Raw genomic sequence first — 27,023 nt, 5'->3', positions numbered from 1 at the left:
AAGGGCTATCCCACGGCTTGGAGTCTGGGGGTAACCCCAGAAGACGTGGGTGTAGTGCTATTTTTGTGTTCCTGGCCAGCTGTGTGTGGCATGCCTGGGTATGCTAGCTGCATATGGCATGTCTGGTGGCATGTGCGTGTCTGTAGATTATGCTAGAGATCAGGCCGGATTGGCTCATTTACATTGTGGCTGTCTTGGCTTGGTCTCCTACCCAACTACCCACTTGTGACCAGTCACCTAATAGAAGCTCACCTTTTCTACAATCCTGGGTTCTGCCTTTTTGCTGCTTGTGACCTTCTGCACCTTGCAGCCCAGGATACAACACTATTTCATTGCATTGGGTGCAGGAGATGCCCTGACAGTAAAGAGGCGTTTCACCATTTTACACTGAACTTTTGGACTAAGTCCAGGAACTGGGGGCTGGGGCCAGCAGGTGGCAGACCACTGCAGACAGGGCTTTTGGATGCTTTCCATGTGTAGGGGTTTGGTGGAACCCTTCCAGGGTGGGCACAGCACCCTGTCAGACTTTGGCGTTAGAAATGGCCCCGGTCCGGGGGTCCACATGTGCCTGGGAGAAGGAGTTACAGGTTGTGAGAGCATCACAGTTTCAAACAGGGCCTTCAAAGCGGTTCTGTGAGTAGGAGGAACATGGTATGTTAATGTTTATTTATAAAGCGCCTATACACAGGCAAGTGTTTCATAGCGCTCAAGGAGGGAAGGAACACGAGGAAAAAGAACAGTCGCTCAGAGCCCTTGAATTTCTGAGACGATAACGGTCTGCACAGGCAGATTAAGTGAATAATATACATTTAACAGTGTAGATACAGCAAATAGGCCTGCCAGTGATTCTGTGGTTTTTTCAAGTGCACATTAAGGGGTGAAGACAAGGGAGAACAGAGAGAACGATCTTCAGGCAGGGCTGTATACAGATTGTGCAAGTGCGGGAGGGAAAGAGAGGGGTGGGGGACCAGGTGCGCCCAGTCAGTAGAGACTGGTGAAGTGCGGAGAGAGAAGCTCTCAAGGTTCTATTACAAGTGTAGTGGGGTGTAGGGCCTTGCAGCAATTGCAGAAGGACTGGCAGGGGTGCCTAGGACCTGTGAGACTCTGAGGTACACCAGGTGGCCAGTCAATACGCTGTGCCGAAAGAGGGAGCGAAGGAAGAGCAGAGAGCTAGGTTAGCAGGGTAGGGTAAGAAAGAAGGAAGAGGAGAAGAGGAAGGTCTTGAGGAGTTTCCGGAACGTGAGAATTTCGAGCTCACGACAGAGGGTAGCAGGGAGGCTGTTCCAGCGGGAGGCACCTGCTGAGGAAAGAGAACCAGTTCACTTGCAGAAGGTTTGAGGTAGAATAGCGGAAGGCTAGAGAGGGACAGTATTTAGGAAGGCAACATTGAAGGTAAGTAGGTCCCAGGCCCCAGAAGCCTTGTGGACAATACAGAGGGTCTTGAATTTGACCCTTGCAGCCACGGGGAGCCAGTGAAGGGATTTGTGAATGGTGTGGTCCGAGAGGCAGTGGGTGCAGTAATAATCTAGGTGGACTTTACACAGATATTCCAGGCCCTGGACAGCAAGGATAACAGGAAGATCCATAGTAATGTATAGGATGCTACTATTTGGGAAATAAATGGTGGGTCAAGGAGTGTACAGAAAAGGGCAATACTGTATTTTTCTATGGATACAACACTTACGAATGTGGCCGCCCGTCGGGATGGTGTAGTGCTGACCATTGTAGAGCTGTGCCAGGTTTGGAGAAGTTATAGCGTTCCCGGGTGACATCACTTTGCAAGTGTGGGCATACACTGCTTTGAAACACAGGCTGAGAAGCCGCATCATACCTCCACCTTGGGACATGACTGAGTTGTGCATGGTACAGCAAGACTCGGCACATGTGACATTTCGAGGTCACGAAAGAGGGGAGTAGAGATAAATCGTCCCACTGGCGTCTCAGAGCATCTTATGCCGAGAGGCGACACAGTGCACCGAGCCAATGTAGAGCCAAATGCACTGTGCATTTTCTGTAGAGAGTGCCGGTCTGTTTGAAAACATTTATGTATTTTCATGGTTTAGGATAAAACTAAAGAGGGTGAGTTTACTAGGAGAAATAGTGCCCGTTGGTGGCAATGAGTATGTTGTGGTGATTGGATAATTGCACTCCTTTAGTCCTCATCCTCCTTGACCCGTTGGTGGCTTTTGACACTGTGAAAAATGCCACTCTAATCAACCACTTGAGGTAGACTTTGGGTAGCAAAGGTCTCACCATGGAATGGATGGCCTCCTGCCTACCATGGCAGGAGAGACCCTTCTTTTCCAGTCTGTGTACCCTGCGCTGTGGCCGCCCAAGGTTGAGTCCTCTCGCCTTGGCTTTTTAACACATCTATGCCGAGCGGCTGGCTGATTTCAATCCGCCCTACACTGAATGTATATGTTTAAATGGACGAGGCTAAATGAAGAACATGGCCGCTCACACTTTGAGGTCCAGTGATGTTTTTGCGTCAATGTTTATGGTCTGTTAGCTCTATTTGCCCTATAGCAAATAAATCAGGATGCAGGTGGATGGAGCGTGATTTATGTTATACATAGAAAAGCATATTCTGAAGTGAGTTGGTACGGGGGCCTTGAAGAAGAGAAAAGAATAATCAGGTTGGTTGGTTGTGTATTGCACCTGTGGTGAGAAAAGCAGTTTTGTGCCATTTTGCGATAGACTTAGGCAGTGATTTGAGTTTGTCCCGCCTGAGAGAGTAATGCATTGCCCATGTAGGATCCTTACCCCAAGTAACATGTTGCATGGATGGTGGCGCGACTCGAAAGGGCCAGAGAACCAGGGCTGAGGTGAGGGGGTCTATATAATGGAGTGATGACGGGTAGGCTGTTGAGCTCAGCCACTTCTAAAAGAAGGGAGAACTATGCCTTATAGGGGGGGCAGAGTGGCCAGGTGCAGCTCCCCAAAGGAGAAAGACAGACGGACACTGCAGGCATCCTAACAAGTAAAGTCTATCCCTTGCCATAAAAATGACTTGGAGGGATAGCGAAAGAAGTTTCTTTTTTGTTAAAGGCAAATTAACAAAGGAGAGGCTACCATTGGCAGGAGCGTGTTGCCCAAATCATAGTCAAAAACGTTTTTTGAGAACATACGTGGGAGATATTGGGTAGCATAGATTTTTGGGAGGGTGAGCAGTTCCTGGTGAGGAATGTCACCTCACATGGACCCGAGTAAGGCAAGGCAGCGTGAAGAGAGGGCCAAACAAAGGAATGAGAGCAGTTGGAGCCCACCAACGCTAGGATGCAATAGACGGACGTCTGAATGGAGCTTCACTCCACCACCAGCGGTTCACCTGCTACTTGCATTTACAAAGGGATTATCTGTTTTTTCTACCAAGAACAATGTTTATATTTGTGGTGGGCAGCAGTGAGGTTATTGCGTTGGTTAATCTTGATTTGATGAGTTTCTCATTGGAGGACTGGCCTCCAAAAAGCAGTGCAAGTATATTGGGAGGCAATAATCAATTGCACAGGGATAAAGGTTTATTGAAGAATGTAGCTTAAAATAAATAAAGGGGGCAAGGAGTTTTTGGTTTTGATTCAAGGGGCGGAGATTGAGGGGATTACTAGGATGAAAGGGAGGGGGCATTACTGGGGCCATTACGAATGAAGGGTGTAACGGAACCTGAACATAGGGCAAAACTAATGCAATTCCCTTTGTCCTTTGTTACTATATGTATTGCGGATGACCGCAATACATATTATAGTAACAAATGGACAAAGATAATTTGAGATATAAGTTCCTCTCGTTAACATCAGGGGCAAGAAAATGGATTTATGAGCTAGAAAGAATGACAGCAGGAATGACGTTAGCAGTGGGCAACAGAAAAAGATTGCTTGCTGCCATTATTGGGGAGAGAGCTGTAGACATTTGGAGACAGGTGAGATACCATGGGGTGACTGCATAGAACACGGCTCATGACAGAGCACCATTTAATAATTGCAGGGCAGCCGTATAGAGGGCGCTCAGAGTACAATATCTTGATAGGGCAGACATGATTGCAATCATGATGTGCAAAATTCGTGAGGATGAAGACTCCGTTGAATACATTCAGGAGTTTCAAGAACGCTGGCGCCTTGACACTCATGAACTATGGGAGAAAATAACTGCTATTTTTTACCACATATCATGCCAGGGATTACTCGAGCCAGTGCAGAGTCCGCTGAAGAAACTAGTGGGAATGGAAGCGAAGCCATGGCTAGAGATTCAGTTGACTATAGTTCACGATAGTCAATTGTTAGTTCAGAAAGAAATGTGCAAAGTTTTCAATGGAAGGGCCCATTTTGACAAGCAGAGGGAGTGGTTATGTAAGAAGCACAACATGATCAGCCAATGCCTGGGGGTAGCATTGCAGGAATTGGAGAATACAATTATTCTGTGAGATGGCTGCATACGCTGATGACATTGGCCCTCATTACAACTCAGGCGTTAAGGGTTTAACGGCGCCATCGGCGCTGTTAACCCTTAACGCCTGATTACAAGTGTCCCTTTGCGGGTTGGTGTTTAACGCCTGCTTTAAGCAGGCGTTAAAAATCCAACCCGCAAAGGGACTTTGGAGCTAATTACGGCACCGTCATTTACGGTGCCAGAATTAGCGCCTTCCCCATTCCCATTATGCCCTATGGGGGCAAAAATGGGAATGGGGAAGGGCAAATGGTGAATTACCGCCCCACTCACCTTGGAATGGGGCGGTAATTCCGCCATCCACCATGGCAGAATTGTAACCTTAGCGGCATGGACCATGGTGATAATGGCACCATGGTCCTCTGCCAAGGTTGTAATGAGGGCCATTGTCCTCCTCCATCATACTGCAGTTGGCCTGCAACGGTTCTTGATCTCTTTGGGCAATTATGCCACAGAGAACGATCTGATAATCAACCCAAACAAATTTTAAATCTTCATTTTCAAAAGGCTGCATAGGCATGTACCCCATTTTAGGTGGTCTCTGTGTGAGGATGCAATCTCGATAGCGAGGGAAGTGGTGTACCTGGGTTTCAAAATATACTCCTTCCACACTATGAGTCAATTAGACTTAGACGTGAATGGACAAGCGTCCCAGTTGGCATGCCATATGAAAAAACTCCTAACAACCTATTGTACATTTTCACTTTTGCTGTTAATAAAATTCTATACTGGGAAAGTGATTTCTGTTCTTTTGTACGGGATTGAAATAAATTCACTGGCGTGGAAGACAAACTGGTTGAGATTGGAAGGCCGATTATGGAAAAGGGTAGTAGGTCTCCACCAGAGTTTGCCTGTAGCCAGTTTGAGGTATGAGCTAGGACTCGGGTCCCTCTGGATGCAGGTTGAATAGAGGCTCATATCAATGTATAGGTTGATATTGGTCCCACAGGCAAATACCTTTATGCTAAGATATAGGCACACTCATGGAACAGGCATCCTATCCTCACTGCTTCTGCAGGATCTAAAGCTGTGTGTGTTGGAGATCCTGGTGGAGTGTGAATGTGATGTAGAGACCCCAATAAATAACCCTATGAAAGTGAAGGGTGCTCTGCTGCGTATGGACTGGATTCAAACAAATGATAATATGTGCAGACTCACCCTGGCAAATTCCCTCTCACCTTTTGATAAAAAGATAGGCTTCCTACCTAGATACTTAAGACAATTCCCTAGCTCAAAGGTAAGACAGGACTTCTTAAGAGTCCGCCTTAACCTAGTTCATACAGGTGAAGTCCTCTCTTGCCGCAACAAGAGCACGCAAGTAGTACATTTTTGCAAGTTTTGTGAGGTAGCCAGAGTGCAATCACTGAGACATATTCTATTGGAATGCAGAGGTACGTGGGTTGCAAGGGTGACGTATCTCTTGCGCTTTGTAGAGAAGGAGGAAAGCCTAGTGACAGAGATGTTTTGGAATAGGCGGATCGCTGGTCATGAAACCTCACTCACTGTGCATGTTGTACAAGTTCTCCGTGTGTGTGATTTAATTCATAGCCATTAAATTAAAGTAGACCCTCTTGAGGGACCTTTTAACTCCCACAGTCTGTAGAAACAGTCGCATGGTCCTGACAACAATGCATGGAAGCAGGCCTTATCCTGTTTTTGGTTTTTATGTATGTCTCAATATTGTGATTGGATGTACATGAATTGTATGCTTTTATATATATTTGTTCTACTTTATCTTTCTTTTTCTTCTTAATGCTTGATTAATTTTGTACTGTGAAAAGTTGAATGTTCGGCTAAAACACAATGAAAGGGGGTGTGGCCAGGAGCCGACTCGACTGGTATGCTTGCCTGAGAGCTCCCACCTGGCCCAATGCGCCTTTTCAAATAAATACTGTTTTCCGCTCCCGTTCGAGCCCGGGATTGCTTCCACCGGTGTGGGAAACACCTCTGCACCCACCGACCGAGTGGGCCCCGGTTTCATCCCGGAACTGATCGATGCGGCCTCTCAGCAGCCCCGGGATCCACTCGGTGGAGAAATGGCCGCCGCTGCTCCGAGGCCCAGAGGCTGCCCATGAGGGGGCGGAGCAGTCATAGCGTCCCTGCCGAACTGCCGCCGCAGATACTGAACCTGCATGAGCCCGCTCGCCGTACGCTAATGTGACCCACTGCCTCCGGACCCAATATCCAGCGCCGACCGAAGCAGCACTACGCCTTAAGGCAGGAGGACCGCCGGCTTCCTGCCATCCCCCACCTAACGGGACATGGTCGCTAGCCCGTCTTCTCCCCCGCGGGCTCCGGGATTAGGCGACAATGCGGTGTGCACACTCAAGCTGCCGACTTGCACACAGCCCACGCAGGTGCCCATCAGCTCCTCTTCCGTTCCACCCGAGCCCGGGCGCCTCAGCGCTAGCCAAGCCCACCAGGAGTGCGCGCTCTCCTCCTCCACGCAGCAGGGCAACGCAACCACTACCTCCGCTGGGGATCACAAGCTTCACCCCATCTGCTCTGGGCACTGGACAATTTGAAAGGCGTGCCTCACACGCCGTCTCAATCAGCCCGGGTGTTTCTGTCATACCCACATCCAGGAGCGCCCGCTACTTTTCCTGCACCCACAGATCCCCCAGGCCCGACGGCCATCTTGCTTCTCCCATTCGGATCCCAGATCACCTGACGCTGTAACAGGGCCTCCTGCCCGCTTCGCAATAGCATCAGTGGAAGATCTTTCCCCCTGCCAAACCTGCCGCTGCTCCCAGCACGGCCCTAGCCGAGGGCCCGAACTCGCACCTCAATTCCTGGGACAGCCCTCTGATCCTGATCTCCTCTCCCTCCTCTGCCTGCCACACCCCACCTTGCAGCATCTCTGGCCCTCGGTCCCCCCTGGACCCACGCTCCACAACCCCCACCATCCACACAGGCTGCCCCGGGCCGCGGACCCCCCCTCATCTGACTTGGACTGAACAGTTCCCTGCACCCGCAGAGGGGCCTCCGAGGGGCGTTCTGCGGATCCCGGCAGGAGAAAGCTTTGCTCTGGGGCATTCCCACCCCCCTCCCTCCCTGGGGACGCGGAGGGACCCCAGAGCCATAATATCATACAGCAGTGCAGCAACACACCAGAGCCACCATCAAGAGGTGAGGAGTCGGGGGGGGAGGAGGGCATCTTGCCTGACCCAGGGGGGCAACTGGAGTGATCTCCCGCCTCCTGGGCCTCTGATCATCAGGCCACATCGGATCTATCCTGCAAGCCAACATATCCCCTTCCACAACCAACTAGAATCCCGGCACCTCCTGAATTTCTTCAAACCTCAGATATATACTCTTCAGCGCAGACGGTTGCCATCCTGGGACTCGGAGATCCATCACCAAAGCTTCCCTTATCTCACAAAATCCTCATTGTCTCACCCACACTGTGGTGTTTCCAGTCACACCCTCCCACCCACAAAAATGTCTAGAAGCGGGAAGGTAGCTAAACAATCTGACATCGTTGCCCTCATGGCTACCTCGGCAGCTGAAAGGGCCAAGAAAGCCGACCTACCGGAGGACACTAGCAAGAATAGCGCTCCCTCATCCGCACGATCAGACCCCATTCCACCACAAGTTGCAACCAAAACCGATCTGCAAGACCTACTAGCGGCCCTAACCAGGGAAATCCAAAAAAGTACAGAGGAAGTCACTAAGAAAATTAACTCACTGGACAAAAGAGTGGGGGAAGTGGAGCACCGGACTACCGAAATAGAATCTGAGGTCAGTGACCAAAGATTTGAAATTGAACTTGACAAGGACAGAATAGCCGCCCTTGAGGGGAGATGCATCACCCTCGAAGCAAAACAGGCGGATTTGGAAAATCGATCAAGGAGAAACAACATCAGAGTCCGAGGTATCCCAGCCACTGTTCCAGAGTCAGAACTGAAAGCTTACATATTGGATCTATTCCGATTCATCATCACCCTTCCAGAAAACTCCCCCCTCGAATTAGACCAGGTACACAGAACAGTTCCAAGGAAATCTTCCACGCTTCCCCCAGATGTGTTGGCCAGGATACACTTCTTTCAAATAAAAGAGGACATGATGCGGGAAGCAAGGCAAATGCGACAGATCACCTTCCGAGGGTCCACGATCTCACTTTACCAAGACTTAGCGAACTCAACACTCCAGAAACGGAGAGCACTGTGACCCCTGACGGTCTGGCTGCAAGATAAGAAAATTCCATATCACTGGGGATTCCCCACTTCAGTGAAATTCAAATGGGATGGATCACAGAGACAAATACAGTCGTTGAAAGAGGCAGAGAAACTCATGGGCATAAACAACGCGGATGCCAACTCTGATCCCGACGAATCAGTACGTCCTCAGCGGGACGGCTCCCTGGAGGGAACGTGGTCCAAATCCAACAGACGGTGCAGACTCAGGGGCCCTCCGAAGAAAGACGGCGACAGGGGATGAGAGTATGGCAATGGCCCCCTGGTCCAGGAGTCCGAAGACCCCTAGCATATGGTCCATTTCAGGCTATCCAAGGCCTTTCCGGAGCTATAAAAAGCAGAGCACAATCACTTGCACAGAGGCGCGACCTCCAACGAGTTTCTCCATGGTTCAGCGCGGCATTGGTGCCACTAGTTCCCCAGTGGCAGTAGGAAAACGTTTCTCCTACCAGTTCAACGTCGGGAAGGGGGGGAGGGACAGGGGGGATGCATGGGACTTACACAAACAGCCCCACCGCTGCGGATATCACCTGTCCCTGACCTCACCCGAGGACTCTATAATACAACATGCAACAACAACCGAAATCAGATTCATAACTCAATACAACCGCTACATCCAATCCAAGACTCACAGTATGGGCTGGGGGAAAGATTCATGAGACACATTCTACACTACATCGCAAGAAATGGCTAACTCGTACGAATTAAGAATCCTCTCCTAGAATATCCAGGGGATGAACTCACCAAGAAAACGCAGATCTGTCGAACACCACCTTGGTCACCTATCCGGAGACATTGTCCTACTGCAAGAAACACATCTGCTAGCGGAAGATGAACATCACATAAAATTCAAGAGATTCAAGCAATGTTTCTTCGCCTCCTCTGGCTCAAAGAAAAGGGGAGTGGCAATTCTACTCAGCGACAAAATCCCACTGTCTAATATCACAATAAGGAGCGACCCAGAGGGCCGGTACCTTCTACTCAAAGGCTTCTTCGAGGAACTTCCCGTCACGATTGTGTCAATCTACAACCCCAACACCTCCCAAAGCAGCTTCCTCAGTGAAATCCTCCCAATCATTTTAGCCTTCCGTGAAGGCCACTTGTTCATAGGTGGAGATTTCAATGCCACACCGAACCCACAGCTAGATAAAACGCTTCCCCCTACGAGGGCAGACTACACGCAGGCCCTGGCCTTAACCAAGCTATTCAGAGAAACAGAGACAGTAGACGTCTGGAGAATACAAAATGATACCCCAAGAGACTACACGCACTACTCAAATGTCCACAAGCGAATTACCGCCGTCAAAATGAACTTGATCCCCAGATGGCTATACCAATGTGCAGCACTACCGTTACAGATCCCTACCCCTGCCATGCGGGCTCTACAAAAGAAAATACTGGAATTCATCTGGGGGGGGGAACCCCGGATCAACAAATGAATTATGCTGAAAGGGAAATCACAGGGGGGGGCTGGGAGTCCCTGATTTAGCCAGATACTGACTTGCCAATCAACTATCTCACACATTTTCCTGGGTGCAAGAAGTAGACCCCCCGAAATGGCGACAAATCGAAGAGACCTGGTGCCCGGTCCCACTATACGATCTCCCACACATGCCATTGATAAAACCACAAGCAAATGCGGGCCCCTATCGGCCACGATGGTCATGACCCAATGCTGGAAAGCCGCAGCGCAGAAATGGGGAGTACGAGGCGCCCTGGGTCCCATGTCCCCCATATGGAACAACCCTGAATTCACACCAGTAAACCCTCCACAGGCTTTCCAGGCCTGGATAGCAGGGGGACTGGCGAAAACTGGTGACTTCCTGGAAGAAGGCTCACCCATCACATTCGATAGGTGCAAAATAAAATTCGGAGTGGGTGAGCGGGAAAGATTCCGTCACTCTAAAATCAGGCATTGGATGTCACACAGGAGAACTCGAGACAAATGTTCTAGAGAACCAACAGCACTGGAACTCACATTATCATCACCGACCAGCAGAGGCAGAATTTCCACTATATACCAGCTCCTAGACAGATCTGATCTGACAAAGAAAGAAAGATATATGACAGAATGGGAAAAGGATATTGGACGGGAAATAGCAGTAGAAGACTGGGGGAAAATTTGGGCCAGATTGCACAAAAGCTTGCAATGCGTCACGAACAAGGAAGGGGGTTATAAACTGTGTTATAGATACTATATCACCCCTACTCAAATCCATAAAGCCAACCCTGAAATTCCTGACACATGCTGGCGCGGCTGCCCAGTCCCCGGATCTCTACTCCACCTAGTGTGGGCCTGCCTAAAGGCAGAGGCATATTGGAGGGAAGTGCTGAAGCACATCAAAGAAATATCCGGGCTCTCCATCCCTTGGGACCCAGGAATAGTCCTTCTAGGCGAAACCGGAGAAGGCGCATTACCGATCTCAGGCCAAATCCCTCGCCTATGCAATCACCTACTACTAGCCACGAAAATTACAATGGCCCGACTATGGAAAGACAAAAATGGCCCCTCGATCGCCCTATGGTGGGCCAAATGTTGGGACATAGCAGTTGCGGAAAAAATCACAGCAATACGTTCAGACTCCCTGAATAGAACTCTGAATATATGGGACCCATTCTTGGATTATGCAGCCAAATACCCAGCCCTCACCAGGAGACCCCCACTCACAAGGTGGCTCCAACGTAGCCCACTCTACTGAGCCCCGAATGACCCCAAACATGCCGGAATCAAGTCGGACAACCATCCGGGACAAAGATGACTCAACTGCTACAGCCAGGATCCCGCCGTCTCCCTCACCCCCAGCCTATAAAGGCATCTAAAGACTTCAAATGATGTTTTATCTGATAATTATTGCATTGTTGTACTGAATATACTATTTTGCAAAAATCAATAAAATGTTGTTATGAAAAAAAAACACAATGAAACAAAAAAAAATACAATCATTGGCCACAAGGAAGAGGGGGCGTACCTAGAGGAACAGGGGTTGGATTTCAAGCACCACAGGGAGGAGGGTTCAATGGGGGGCAGCCTAGACCTATGGGACCACCTCAGCAATGTTGGACATGTGGGAAAATGGGACACATAGATTGGGTATCTAGAAGCAGGGGAGGGATGCAACAGAATTGGCAAGACCCAAGAACGGGGACAATCAATCCTCCACCATAGAGTACAGAGCCAACCGACTATTATGCCCAAGATCACATACAGTACCAGGCACATGTGCCTCAAATGCATCAAGCACAAGTACCAATGCAAGCACTACAGCCTACAATGCAACCACAGACACAGAAAACTCAGACACAACCACAAGCACCAGTAAACAGAGTACCATGGCCACATGGAATGCAGGTACCGGAGTGCAGGCACTCCCTCCCAGAATAGGGAGCCTGGCTGTAGTGGGCGTAAATCCTTTCACTGGGACAATGATGAATCTATACCCACAATAAGACAGCCCACAGACTGACTTAATATGTTCAATCCTATCCGTTACACCTAATCCGCAAGAGGAGCCACGAGTTGGCGTGACCACAGGTGACAAGACATTTTCCTTCCGTGTCGATACAGGGGCGACCAGATCCTGTGTTAAGGAGGGGAGATACCCAATGTCAGGCATTGCCATGAATGCACAAGGCTTTTCTGGGGCTACAAATTTGATTCCATTTACTGATGAATTGCCCATCACTATCGGAGAACATGATCTCACCATGCTATTGCTATTCCTGCCAAACACCAGTCAACATAATGGGAAGGGACATGATGAGTAAACTCAACATGACCATCTCATTGACCAGGGGATAGTGTGCTTCACTCCAGTGATTCATTACATTAATGCACAAGAATTTGTATTAGCCTTTTGTGGCCAGACAGCACAGAGGGGCATGCCCATGGATCGAGAAGTATTTCAATATGGGGTGAATCTTTTACTAGCATGACTTTCTGGGATACAGAGCAAAGTATTGTGGCTACCAGCAGAGTTTCTATTCAGGCCATAAATTCCCCTGGACAAGGAAGAAGGACATGTGTTCCCACTAGAATTAGAAGCAGTTATAGTAATCGAAGAGAGAGTTATTCTTCACAGGACTGATGATGAGGGGAAAGCATGGCAGGCAGTGATCATCCTAGATGAGGGGCACAGACTGACTTACTTGACAGATGAAGAGTTGTTCTGAGATGATGAATCAGATGATGAAGTGGTGTTTTTCATAAGTTCCACACATTGAGTGAAAATTGAGAACAGGGAAGTACCACAGAGGCATTGTTAAAAAAGACACTGGGCCTCATTATGAGTTTGGAGGCAGCCATGGAGCCATTAGCTCCATGCCTGCCTCCAAACAGGGCTCCATTACTGGGTTCCTGCAACGAGGAATGACTGGGTCATTCCGACATAGGAGGACCCGGTAATTCCTCCTTGCAGGAACCATTCCCCATTCCCATTTGAGCCCCCATATGGCTCAATGGGAATGGGGATGGAGGTAACAATGGGCACATTACAAGTGTCCCGTTGTTACCTCCCTCTTCTCCTCGCGGGACCCAGAAAAGATGTCTGGTTTTACCAGACGTCTGATCCGGGTCCCGCAACGGGAACCTCGTAATCGGCCCTGACAGAATGAAGGGGGCCGTCCCACACCAGCCCCCTTCATTCCGTCAGTGCCAGGGTCGTAATGAGGCCCACTGTCATTTCTCCAAGATGATTTGGCACAAGTGCCGAGTGCACTGTGGACCAGCAGTTCCTATGATGTTGGCTTACTGAAAGGAGTAGAGGCAATAAGGATTAAACTAAAACCAGGGACAATCTTGCCAACAGTAAAACAATATCCCATGTCCAAAGAAGCAGATGAGGTTATTTTTGAGATAATGTATGCATTAGTGCAACAAGGGATTTTAGTACCATCAGTGTCCCTGTGTAATACAGCAGTGTACCCAGTGAAAAAAGTGACAGGGGGTCGTGGAGATTTATTCAGGATTTTCACCCCATAAACAATATTGTTGGAGCAGTATTTCCATTAGTTCCAAAGCCAGGTACGATATTATGCAACATCCCATCCAAAGCTAAACATTTTACAGTGATCGATTTAAAGAATGTATTCTTCTCAATCCCCCTTCATGAAGAGTCACAAGATTTGACCTTGTTCTCATATAGAAATAAAAAGTGGAAACATACAGGGTTACCCCAGGGGTATTGTGAATTCCCTTCGATATTTAACAGGCCCTCCAGATGCACATAGGGAATGTTTAACTTGACAGCACAGTAATTCAATATGTGGATGACATTTTGGTGTCCAGTGAGACAGAAGAGCAGTGCAGAAAAGACTCAATACAAGTGATGACAGTCTTGGCAGACAAAGGATACAAAGTAGACAAGGCAAAATTGCAGAATTGCCAGGATGAGGTCTTGTACATTGGGCAATTAATCTGCCAGGATGGCCGGAAAGTGACCCCCGAAAGAGCTGAAGCAATCATGAAAACCCAGCAGTTAAAGAGAGTGAGGGAAATGCAACAATTGTGGGGTCTTTGCAACTACTTTGATTATAGCACATATGTCAGGCCACTTTTAAAGGGACTTAAGGAAGCTCAGAGAGATGACAGTAAAGTTGCCTGGACAGTTGAAATGATAGAGGCATTTGATGAATCAAAGAGAGCAATATGCATGTACCCGTTCTAGGGATCCCCGATTACAGTACAGAGTTCTACCTGTTCTCACACTCAAATGGGGTGTTAATGACAGCAGTGCTCACACAGAAGACAACTTTGGGGCACAAGCCATTAGCATATTACAGTGGTATTCAAGATCCAGTGATGAGAGGCCATTATCCCTGCAAACAATCATTGGCTGCAGCAGCCTTTTCAATTGAGAAGTCAGCTATTATCAAGTTGGGATGTGGAATAACATTGTATGTGGAGCATGCCCTGTTCACCATTCTTGAGATGCCCAAAATCGCACTGACCACACAGCGATCATCAGGGTATGAAGGGATCATGTCAAACCTAGCAATCAAAATAGTTTGATGCAGAATAGTGAATCCAGCAACGTTCATAGCAGAACCAGCAGAGGAAGGAGATTACGTGCCATGCACCAAATACACAGAGTATCATGATGATATACCCCATGTAAGAGACAATGGCCCTCATTACGACCCTGGCGGAGAGGGGTTTACGCCAGGGTAATGCATGGCGTACCTCTCCGCCAGACTACGACATTCCGTAGCGCCATGGTGATTTTTACGCCTGCTTTTTGCAGGCGGAAAAATCCATGGCGCTACGGGACTTGTTGTTAATTACGCCACCGTAATTTACGGTGGCGTAATTGACGCCTTCCCCACTCCCATTATACCCTATGGGGCAAAAATGGGAATGGGGAAGGGTAAATGGGGATTGGGGACTTACCGCCCCGCCAACCTCGGAATGGGGCGGTAAGTCCGCCAACCCCCATGGCGGTGTTGGCAGCTCTGCGCCATGGTCCATGGTGCAAATTGCACCATGGACCTCCGCCAGGGTCGTAATGAGGGCCAATGCCTTTGGGGTAGGGGAAATACTCTTCTTTGATGGTTCCTTGTCGATTGATCAGAATTCGATGAGGAGGCACACCAGGAGAGCAGTGGTAAAATTGAAATTGAATGTCAACTTTGAAGTAGTGTCGAGAGCGAGATTGCCTTTACACTTTTCAGCACAAACAGCAGAATTGGTAGCACTTATTGTAGCCCTATAAATACATGAGGATGAGGAAATCACAGTGTATTCTGACTCCACCTATGTGAAGTCAACAGTACGCGCAGGACTGTCATATTGGAAAAGGCAGGGCTTCTTACGCGCTGACGGCACACCAGTGCCGCACGCACCCTTATTGGACAGGCTCATTGACACACTAAAAATCCCACCGGCCATTGCCGTGGTGAAGTGCGCAGCTCACACTAGAGGGGAAGACTTAATTTCTTGCTGTAACAAAGCCGCTGACACAGAGGCCAGGAAAGCAGCATTTTTTCAGAAATAGGTGAATTTGATACACCACCTAATAAGTACACACAAGTGTGCAGCATGGTAATTAAAGACACCTTTAACACCTTGCCCATCACACAAATACTTCAGCTACAGGGACGTGCACCACCAGAAGAGCAGGAATTGTGGAAAAGGAGGGAATGCTCAGTATCAAACACCAATGCGCTATGGTAGCATTACTCAAAGTAGCATTAGAACAGCTTCAATATCCTGTTGATACAACACAAGAGAGTCTTGCAGATCATATTGCGGAAGATTGGTTTACCCCCAACTTTGCAGAACATGTTGCTGCTTTTGTTGTTAATTGTGCTGTATGTCAAAAGTACACGCAGGGCACACGCAGGACACACGCTGCAAGTAGTGAAATCAGCAATATCGTGTCCCACTGGACCCATCCAACATTTGCACATAGATTATGAAGATGTGCTCCAAAGTTGGAATGGCTACAGATACATGCTGGTAGTCGTCTGCCCTTTCTCTCACTGGATTGAAGCCAGTTCGTGCACACACCCCGATGCCACATGTGCTGCAAAATTCCTTGAACGCAAAGTATTCCCACAATGGGGTGTGCGAAGTCCTTTGCTCCGATAATGGACTGCATTTTGTGAATGACTTGTTTGAGCACATCATGATCCTGCTGGGGATTAAGCATATATTCTCTTACCCTTATCACCCACAAGCAAATGGAATTAGTGAATGCCTCAATGGCTTGCTCAAAGAGAGAATAGCCAAACTAAAAATTACCCTGAAGAAAGGATGGCTCCATTGCCTACCATTAGCCCTGTTTGTTTTACGCAATCAGCCCGGCTTGGACCATCACTTGCCTCCTCATGAGCTGGTGACGGGATGCTGTACGCACATACTTCTTGCTCGTCACACTAGAGTGCTAACTCATGCCCACAATGCCGCTGCTATTCTAGGGTCTGAGATGCATGAGTACTTGTACTTGGCAGGGATGACGGCTAGTCTCTCTTTTATGTCTCAACAGCTTTGAGCCCAGCAGGGGAGGTCGAAAAAGAGAGATGAAGATAATCAACAGTTAGACATACAAACTCTACTCCAACCTCTTGCCCTCTACCCTGGGGACTCTGTGTTCATAAAGAATTTCACCCGGTCCTGGCACAAGCCCAGGTTTGACAGTCCCTTTGTGGTGGAAGACTTTACTCCCACTGCTGTCAAAGTTCAAGGCAGGAAAGCCTGGATCCACCTCAGCGACTTGAAACCCTGCAAAGGCGAGAGCCCCTGCCTCTAGTCCTACATGCTGAAGCGGAAGAAAACGAAGTAACAAGACCCCAGACTCGTTCCATTACAAGAAGCAGACAACAACCCGCAGAAAATTAAGAGAAAGACATTGTCCTTTTTTACATAAACAAGCAGTCTGCTCCAAAGAACGTTTGCTTCCAATAATGTTTTACCTGCAGAATAAGAAGGAAAAACCCTTTAGAAAAAGCGAAAACAGTGACTAAATGCTACCTCTCAATATATTACTATATACAATTCTTTAGTTCATAGTGGATAGTTACCGTGCTCTCAAGACACACAGAGTACAGCATATTGCTTTATTAGTAAACCCCAAGATTAGGTTTATATTGTAAATGGAGAAAATTACAAAAATGTTCCTGTAGGTATTCCACGTTTGGACAATGATGTGAAATTATCAAGAAACAAAATGGATCTTTTTAATTTTGCTAAATACAGGGTTCTAGCACGCGGATCAAGTAATGTGCGTGCATGTTTACAGCATATGGACTCATCATCGATAATGATTGTAGTAACATTCTCTGCCTTCTAGTGTCTCTCACTCTTCACACTCCTGGTGTTACAAAATATGGATTCTCTTATCATGTACCCGAACCAGCATATGCAAATGCGACCCCTATTCCCCTCTTGAGCGAAGTAATGACTCTTCTCTATTCCTACGAAACACACAAAAAGACTTCAGAGAAATGCTGATAATATTTCTGAACTTATAAATGCCTAAATGTCTGATTCGGCCAATGTACCAATAATCTGTGGTATCAGCACATGACACGGGTGGGGAGAGAGAAATCTATGGAGAGCTGCTATTTGTGCTTTCTGATTCCCTATGACATGAGCGCTTTTAGGACATTTGTAGCCACTGAAATACCTGCAAATATAGCACAGTGTCCAATGCACCGGGCGCTCTGCGCAACTAGGGGCCAATTCCAAGGGAAATGGGCTACTTCGCGAAGGATGTCCAAAAAGACGTTCCCTTATGAGGATAGCTATGTAAAGACAAAGGCCATGATGGATGACTATTGGAGCAAAAATAAAATGATACAATACATATTGGACAGGCCAAATAGAGGATAAAAAAGAACGATAGATCAAAAGGAATTACAATGCCCACCCTGTGGGAGGAGAGAAAAAGGAGGAATGCCCGGGTGCTAGGAAAGGCCCCGACTACTGATATATGGACATGTGTTTTTCGCCAAAGAATGGGTTGAAGGAGCGATGAGGTGCAAAGCACAAGCACTCCTCACAGTGCCAGTACAGGTGGTACAGACAGAGAATGTGGTGTGTCTTAAAGAATGGGCGGAGTACTCTATGTTGCTCACTTGGATTGAAAATGAAGCAGGCCCTGTACCCATAAAACCCCTTAAAAATGCCTCACTGTGCTTTCGAAATGATGGTGCGGTAAAGGTTGGGATAAATGTTGGATGCAAATGCATATCGAAAGTACCTGGGATGAGAGTTGGCACTGCATTACTCATGGACCACTACTGGGTGTGCAGTTCAAAAGCTTATATGCAACTGCCTCCAAATTGGGGAGGAATATGTTCCCTGGTCTTACTAACTTCACCTACCCTGGTAGTAGCTCAGAAGGAGATACAACTTTGTGAGTTTCCCAAAATGGAAGCACACCAAAGAAAGAAAAGGTCCCTGAAAATCAAATGAGTAAAAATGAAGTGGGAACTGTATCTCAGAAAAGAGGGAAACAGCACTTGATGAAATACCAGACGAACATAGACTACAGCAGAACAGAAATGTTCTTTGCTTCTGTCATTCCTGGGATACAAGCATCCACAAATGCCAAGTGGTTGCAAATAACATGCTGCGATTAGTTACAAACAATTAACTCGACAGTGAAAGGCTTCATTGCCTTAATGAAAGAACTAAGAGCAGTGAGGCTCATGACTCTTCAAAATAGGTATGGCCTTGACCTCATCACAACCATGGAGGGTGGCATGTGCACAAAATTGGTCGTCTTACTGTTCTTACGCACCTGCCTACGATGAAGAAAATGGAACCCTCACAGATGCTAAAATGCTACTAACAGACCTCCAGACGAAATTGATAGAGGAGGTTAATGAGGTGGAGCAAGATGATGACCGGCTCTCTTATCTATTCTCCTGGATCCCCTCCTGGCAGGTCAGTGGATTTAAAGTGATAATAGCTGTATTAGTATTAGTGTCATTTGGGTAACTTATGCGTCCTGAGAATAGCCATAGCTTGGCGTAAGAAGACTGCCAAAAAGACAATAGGGATGAAGATAGTTATAAATACAGAGGCAAAGATGGACAAGCTCACACAAACTGAGGATCCATCTCTGGTGAACCTAAAACTCAGCTGTATTGTCCCTCCAGGCATAAAATTCTGTTATCCCCAAGACACTTGTAATTGCATGGGATATTGGGTGTTCTGCAAACCAGATGGGAAGTGCTGCTATATGACCTGGAGTGTTGACGAGCATATAAAGAACTTGGGTGACCTGAGGGCGGTGACAAAGATATGGATCCCCAAGTTACCTTATGGGGGTAGGGTCCTCCGAGGAATGTATTCAACGACTCGACCAGTGGGGGGGGGATGTTAAGAGGCAAATGAATGTGTCATTCATTACGTCAGCCCCTCCCCTGTCTCAATACTATAGAAAAAGAAGGTGTGTGTGGCTTCTGGCACCCACCTCCTCGCTACTGCCTTATCGCAGGTGTGAAAGATGTTACTCACTGAGCCAACCCTACCGACCCTACCCTTGAGGGATCGCAAAGGAGCTGAACTTGCAAGTTATGAAGGATATGATCATGTTGTAACAAAGATACAAATGGCGGCACCACTGAGACTGACACACGTAGGTGCATTAGACACAAAGCAAATATGCATCCACCATGAAACTACACGAACAATAGGTCTAATTGCACTTAGACATGAAGAATATGCTTGCATTCAATAGGCTAGAAAAACATATACCCCATGTACACGCTGAAACGTAAGATACATAAGGATACATATAAACCTTGCTTAATACAGAAACGCCACAAGAATGAGTGGCCATTTTAAACAAGATGGACGGTGCAGCCACATTGAGTGAATGAATGAGTGGCCATTTTAAACAAGATGGACAGTGCAGCCACATTCGAGTGAATGGGAGACATCGAGAAAACTCGAAGCTGCAGTGCGACCCGATTCGCTAAGCCAGCAGAAAAGTCAGACCTGAACAGCCTAGACAATAATTGCACAGCCCCTGCCAAGGTTATCGTGAGCAGGAAAGGTTTGGACTGGCACCCAAGAGGACAAACGATAACAGTTCCCAGACGTGAGACACATTTCTCTTAAATGAAGGAATTAAACTAATAATGCTGGAAGGTCAGGTTCACATTGACGAAGGCTTAATATTGGGAAGAAGAAAGTAGCTAAACAAGTCTCTAGTGGTCATGAAGGGTAAAGACACCTGCACAAATAAGGGCTAAAATTCTAGTAAATGCTGAGCAGAATAATCCAAACTATGGTCTCCACACATATGACTTGCAGTTGGAGAGTAGTGACTATTCATTAGCTTCAGGGACGGACTGGCCAAGGCATTCGTTCCCATTGAGTTTTTAGGACAAAAGATACAAAACTATGCCCAGTCCTGGCTTGTGGCCAAGATAATCAGAGATGGTATCCAACTTCGGAAAAGTAGCACTTTGGTGTCGTTCTCACCAGCCCCTATTATTGCTCATGTGATGATAAGCTTCCAAATTGCCAAGGCTGGGAAAGCTAATGCTGACCAATCTCTACCTACCAACAATGCTGTCCTATAATTGTTGCACCGGACAGTAATATTGTATTATAATAACATGTATGAACCAGTTTCAAGTTAGTTGGTGGTCTCAGGCGGAGCCATCAGAGTATAACAAATAGAAACACTAACTCGTAGGGACCCTATACATAGTTGATTCCTGTAACCAATCCCAACACACCTTACGTTTTTGTAATCATCAATACGATGTGTCAGTTGTGACGTAATTGTTTTTAAGCTGCTGCCAAGCCTAGGAAGACAGAGAGCTCAGAGATTGTTTTGATATCCACTGCTGTCCCTGTTTTATATGGATTGTGAATAAAAGAGGTCTTTGTCAAATTCTTTGGACTCTTCCGTTATTGGGCATGGGATTTCCCTGGCCTGTCCTTTCTGTTTTATCCAAGGGTTTTGGACCCCTCCTTAACACTGTGAGAAAAGAGAAAATAGTTGACAGGTTAGTAGAGCATCCTTTTAGGGTCTAATACAGGAAAGGAAAATATATAGTGAGATAGTAGAGCATATCCCTAACTGGGAGAAAATTGTGTGTTGCTTCCAAGGAATTGACAAAATCTGGGGTGAAATTTTGAGACAAGGTTAGCGATGAATACATGAAATGCATATCAATACTGTAACCTCCTAGGCAGGGGAGCAACTTGATTGACAAGAATACAATGGCCCTCATTACAACACCGGCGCTAAACCATGGCGCTATTAGCACCATGGTTGGTGCCAGTGTTGTAACAAGTCCGCCATGGTGAGATGGGGAAATACCGCCCCATTCCAAGGTTGGCGGGGCGGTATTTCCCCATGGCCCTTCCCCATTCCCATTTTTGCCCCATAGGACTCAATGGGAATGGGGAAGGCGGCAATTACGGTACCGAAAATTGTGGTACCGTAATTGCCTGCGAGGTCCCTTTGCGGGTCCAGACCAGCCGTTCAGGTCGGGTCCCGCAAAGGGACCTCGTAGTAAGGCGCTAAGTGGTTAACGGCGCTGCAGCCTTTTACGGCGCCGTTAACCACTTAGCACCTGGGTCGTAATGAGGCCCAATGACTCATAATTATACGTTTGTGATGTGTTGTGCTAAACCCTTGAAGGAATACGTTTTACATATACTCAACCATTGTGTAGTCAAAATTATTTCAAAATAAACCTCGAATAAATACTATTAATAAATACTATTACTCTGGTCTGAAAGAAATATAATCTCAAAAGAAAAGATTCTTTGTTTAATTTGTATTCTTGAGCAACACATTTTAAAGGAATATATCTAGATAAGTGTATCCCATGGCTTTATGGCCCTGGCCAGGATGAGCACCCTTTAAACATACCACCGGCCAGTAATGGGCCACACTGCAACCACCCCGCCATCACAGTCCAGCTGTTCAGGTGAGGCGCTGACCAACCTGCGAGTTCAAGGTGTTAGGACAGGAGATGGGCCACAATCCTGGGTACCTGATGTTCAATAAGGCACAGAACACCAGCGGGGTGTTATTGTACACTTGAAGGCTTTTATTTGAAAAACAAAGAAAACCTATTAGAGTAGAAGACACCCTGTGCAAGAAATCCCCCTCTCTGTCAACTTTGAGTAGGTTCCTAATGTCACATCTCACTGGGCTCCATCCCTCCATTCCAACCTTCCACATTCTCCCAATACAGGTTGTGTTGCCTTCCTTTAAATACTCTTGGCAGCTGTGGACTGCCCTTCATTTTTAGTCCTTTGTCTCCCTTTTTGTCAGCCACTTTATACATATATTTACCCCCAAGAGTGCAGTACGTTTTAGGGCTGTCCTTTCCCCACCTGTCTGGTCCAATCATTCTTCAATTTTCAATGTTGCACATTCCAGCACTGCCGCGGGTGGCTGGTACAGGAGGAAAGCACTGCCCCCTGGGGGAAAGACCATGCCATTAGGATGACTGCTGTTTCCTCTATGGCAGTATGATGCTCTGTCACCTTTTCTAATGGTTAGGCAGCCTTGATCTCCTCCATGGCTCAGCACATAAGGCTTAGGGCTTATGAAACCCACCTTCTCCTGTGACATTGCTCTTAAGAAGTCCCAGGGCTGTCAGAGCCTTCAGTTCCACAATGGCAATGCTTGTATTAACTCCACAGGGCTGTCAAGACCTTATTAATTCTGTGGCAGTTCTTTCAATATCGTCCAGGGTTTATGAAGCCCAGAGTTTCAACTGTGGCGGTGCCTAATTGCTTTTTTACGCTATCATGGCCTACTTTCCTCAATGGCTGAGCCTTTTTCAGGCAGGTAACAGATGTTGACGTTGTTGAGCTCAGCGCTTGTTGCGAAGTGCTGCACTTCGCGCTGAGCCCCGGCCACTGCATCTGACGCCAGGTAAGTTCTGCTTCATGCTGCACTACCTGTGTGGCCCTCAGGGAGGGCGCCAACCTCACGGCCCCCCTAGTGGTGCTGGCGGCCCAGTGCCACTAGTGTCATTAGGGTTCTACTTCTTCACCACCTATCAGGTGGCCCCAGATTGGGTGGGCTTCCCTCACAGGCCACTGGAACTATCTTCAAGCGGCACAGGACTTTTTTGATCTTCTCTGGTCCACCCGGTCTGGCCCCTGGATGGGCTTCTCCCTCGCAGGCCGTACCCTGGTTTGGGACACTCGCTCACTTGACCCTGGTTTGGGGTGCTTCTTCACCAGGCCGCACTTATTATGCTGCTCTGGCATTCTCTCATTCCCGGCCTGTCTGGATTGACCCTCGGCCAGGACATTGCCTCCTAGGCCACACCGCTGGACTCGGGGCTAGCTAGCCTTTCGGTTGTAGCTCCTGAGCTTCTATCCACAGCTACAACCAAAAGATCTGGGGCTATATCCTCCTCAGCCCTCCCAGCAACGCCCCTGAATAAAATCATTTTAAATCTCCTATGTCTGACTCTTTTTATTTTATTGTATTGAACTCTTTATTACCTCCTCACCCCCACTAATCAGCCCCTAGCCGACAGGGACCATTTGGTCCCATGGTTGCATAAGATTTGACAAATGAATAGATTAATAAAACTAAGGCCAGCACGTTTCGCTAAAGTCCTAGCTGCCTCATGGACTTCTCAACCTTTCGACCAAGCACATTTAATGAACATCCTCAAAAATCAACTGCTTCTTATGGCTATTCCAGAGAAACAATTAAAACATACAACCAAAATTCCATCACTAACGATTGAAAAAAATGTATTCGCACCCAGGTGTGGTGTGGGGGTCTAGTTGTTTGGGGCAACGTGAGCGCCGTGACTGTGTCATGACGCTCACATGCTCCTTTAATAAAAGGGGCTCTGCTGGCACTGCGAGGGCAGAGCAGCAGAGCCCCAGGAAGTGGCAACTCGTGTCTGTGTTTTCTTTGTGCGGTGTGGGCCTGACACGTGGTCGTGGCCTTGTGTGTGCGGTGCGGTCCGAGTGCCCTCGGAGCCGCGACCGCTGGAGTCAGGGGGGTGACACCCCCTCACAGTGGATCCTGCGACCGGTGACACCGGGCGCCGTAGGGTGCTGCCCTACGCAAGGTTCGCCGGCTGATACCCGGCTCGCCTCTCGTGTCGGGTGATCCCGACACCATCGGTGGGCTGCCCCGGAGACCGGAGGCAGCCCACAACACTGGCGACGAGGTCGCGCCTGCCGCTTGGCATTGTGCAGCAGGCAGGAGGAAGGACCCGCGCACGCGGCCGCAGTCGGCGGCCGTGTGGTGGAGTAGGTGTGACCTGCCAGGGGTGGTCCGGCGGTGCCCGTGTTGCGGCGTGGGCAGCAGGTGAGGGGAACTGGTGCCCGTGCCGAGGTCCCTTGCCCATACCCCCAAAAGAAGGGGAAGTGACATTGGCGGCACGGACCGCCGGGCAAAACATTGCCCGCGAGTCAGGGCCTGGACCCAGAACAATGGAAGGGGGCGGGGCTTGAAGCTCCGCCCCGCTGCAGCGTTCTCCTTTGGACCGGAGAGCGCGATTCACTGAGCCCGGGCTGCCGAGGGGTGAAAGTTGCAAAACAAAAGAGGAAGGGGGCGTGGCCTACTAATCCGGGCCGTGGTGGTGGTGAAGAGAGGGTGATCAAGCTCCCCGCTCCCCCAGATGAACGGGAATCTGAGCCCGGCAACAGCTCCCCGCTCCCCATATGAACGGGAATCTGAGCCCGGCAACAACGGGTGAGCTGCCACCAAGATAGCAGTGGTGGCAGAGGGGTGTCTTAAACATTCCGTTCTGGTGCCTGCATCAGCATTCAGCCCCAGGGGTAGCGGCTCCATTTGGAGTGCTCGTGCGCCCGCTGGGAGGGGCAGGCTGGTTGGCACCACGGAGGTCCATGCCCGGTGAGTGCAAGGAGAGGGGCCTACAGCAGCAAGAACGTGAAGGCATCAACGGGCTTCCCACATCTGGACACCCCTGCCATCATCCACACCCCAGAAGGTACTGTCCACCCACGGTCTACAACGGTCAACTGCTATTGACATAACAAGTATCCGGCCCCGCAGTTATCATGGCGGACGAGGACAGTGAAGGCATATGTCGAGGCCAGCTTGCCCCAATACCCCACTTCGATATCCTGGGTGCGCCTGCCAGTCTGGGGTCCCGGTCGGCGGCCTGGGTGGAGAACCTGGAATTGTACTTCGATGCAGTCGAGATCAAGGATGCAGAGAAACGCCCGACACTCCTGTACTCTGCTGGACTGGCCGTTCAGAGGCTGTTTAAGACACTAAGGCCAGCGAATCAGTCCTACGGCGCGGCCATCGCGGTCCTGAACGGGTACTTCCGACCCATGGTTAATCGGGACTACGAACGGTTCCGAATGAGGTGTGCCAGGCAGGAAGAAGGAGAGAGTCTTGATGCATTCCACGGCAAGTTGCGTGGCATTGCACTGTCCTGCGATCTGGGAAATTTCGAGGAAGACGAGGTCAGAGCGCAGATCATCTACGGCTGCAGCTCCACCAAACTGCGCAAGCAGGTCCTGAGGGACGCCGCGCTGACCCTCGATCGAATACTGGAGCTTGGCCGGGCCCAGGAACTGGCAGAGGTGCGGGCCTTGGCCATGGATTCCTCTAGACACCATTTAAAGATGGAGGTCCCCACGCAGCGAGTGAAGGTTGAGGAGGTGGCGGCTGTCGGCAGGTGGTCAGGAGGAAGAGTGATGAGATGGGGAGACTGGCCGAGGAGAGACCCCAATGCCATAATATGTCCTCAGTGTGGGTGGGATCTGCCTCACCCGCAGGACTGCCCGGCGATGGGACAAATCTGTGGAAGGTGCGGGAAAGGAGACCATTTTGCACAAGTCTGTCTCGCTCCAGCCCCAGCCGGTCTGGCGGGGGCATCAGTGGGGAGTGAGGTGAAGGGGAGAAGGACCCCCAAGGTGGCGGCAGTTCAGGTGGCTGAGAGTCCCCGAGAAGCACCGTATGACATAGGGGAGGAGTACGAAGAGAATGTATTCTTCTTGTCCTGCAGCGGCGCCGGGGGACAGTTTGATCCCGGGATGTTCTGAGGGGGAGGACCCCGTCATAGGGCCCCATGGTGGGGGGGGGACTGGAACACACCTGTTTTGTTTTGCGGTGTCACAAAATGTTTGGGTTTGAGTAGTGGTTAGGTGGTGCGCGGACTGGAATGCACCAAAAGCGTGTGGTGGGTTTTGGTTGATTTTTGTTTGGTTATAATAAAGGAGGGATGTGGTGTGGGGGTCTAGTTGTTTGGGGCAACGTGATCGCCGTGACTGTGTCATGACGCTCACGTGCTCCTTTAATAAAAGGGGCTCTGCTGGCACTGCGAGGGCAGAGCAGCAGAGCCCCAGGAAGTGGCAACTCGTGTCTGTGTTGTCTTTGTGCGGTGTGGGCCTGCCACGTGGTCGTGGCCTTGTGTGTGCGGTGCGGTCCGAGTGCCCTCGGAGCCGCGACCGCTGGAGTCAGGGGGGTGACACCCCCCTCACAGTGGATCCTGCGCCCGGTGACAACGGGCGCCGTAGGGTGCTGCCCTACGCGAGGTTCGCCGGCTGATACCCGGCTCGCCTCTCGTGTCGGGTGATCCCGACACCATCGGTGGGCTGCCCCGGAGACCGGAGGCAGCCCACACCACCAGGGAAGGCAGATTGACTAGTCACAATCTGCCTTTCCTGTGCGCAAATGTGTATTCACCGCCTGCAGTGAAAAATGAAAAATGTTGAAAAAATTGCTGCCACCTATAACAGTGAAAACGGTATAGGTAGGATGACGGAGGCCATTTTGAACCATGTTTTCCATGGCTGCTGTCATCCGAAAAGGGACCGAGTCCCTTTTCTATTTTTATGGTGGCAGCCATGTGCTTTGTCATTTTTTTTCTCTTACGGGAGATGGGCTCGCGGTCAGCTCATTTCCCATCGGAAAGAAAAAAAAAAGAAAACTATTCGCACCCTCAAAAAAT

Source organism: Ambystoma mexicanum, chromosome 2p (genome assembly GCF_040938575.1).
Source record: "Ambystoma mexicanum isolate Mex_15411 chromosome 2p, UKY_AmexF1_1, whole genome shotgun sequence".
NCBI classification, from domain to species: Eukaryota; Metazoa; Chordata; class Amphibia; order Caudata; family Ambystomatidae; genus Ambystoma; species Ambystoma mexicanum.
Note: the sequence above shows the minus strand (reverse complement) of the source record.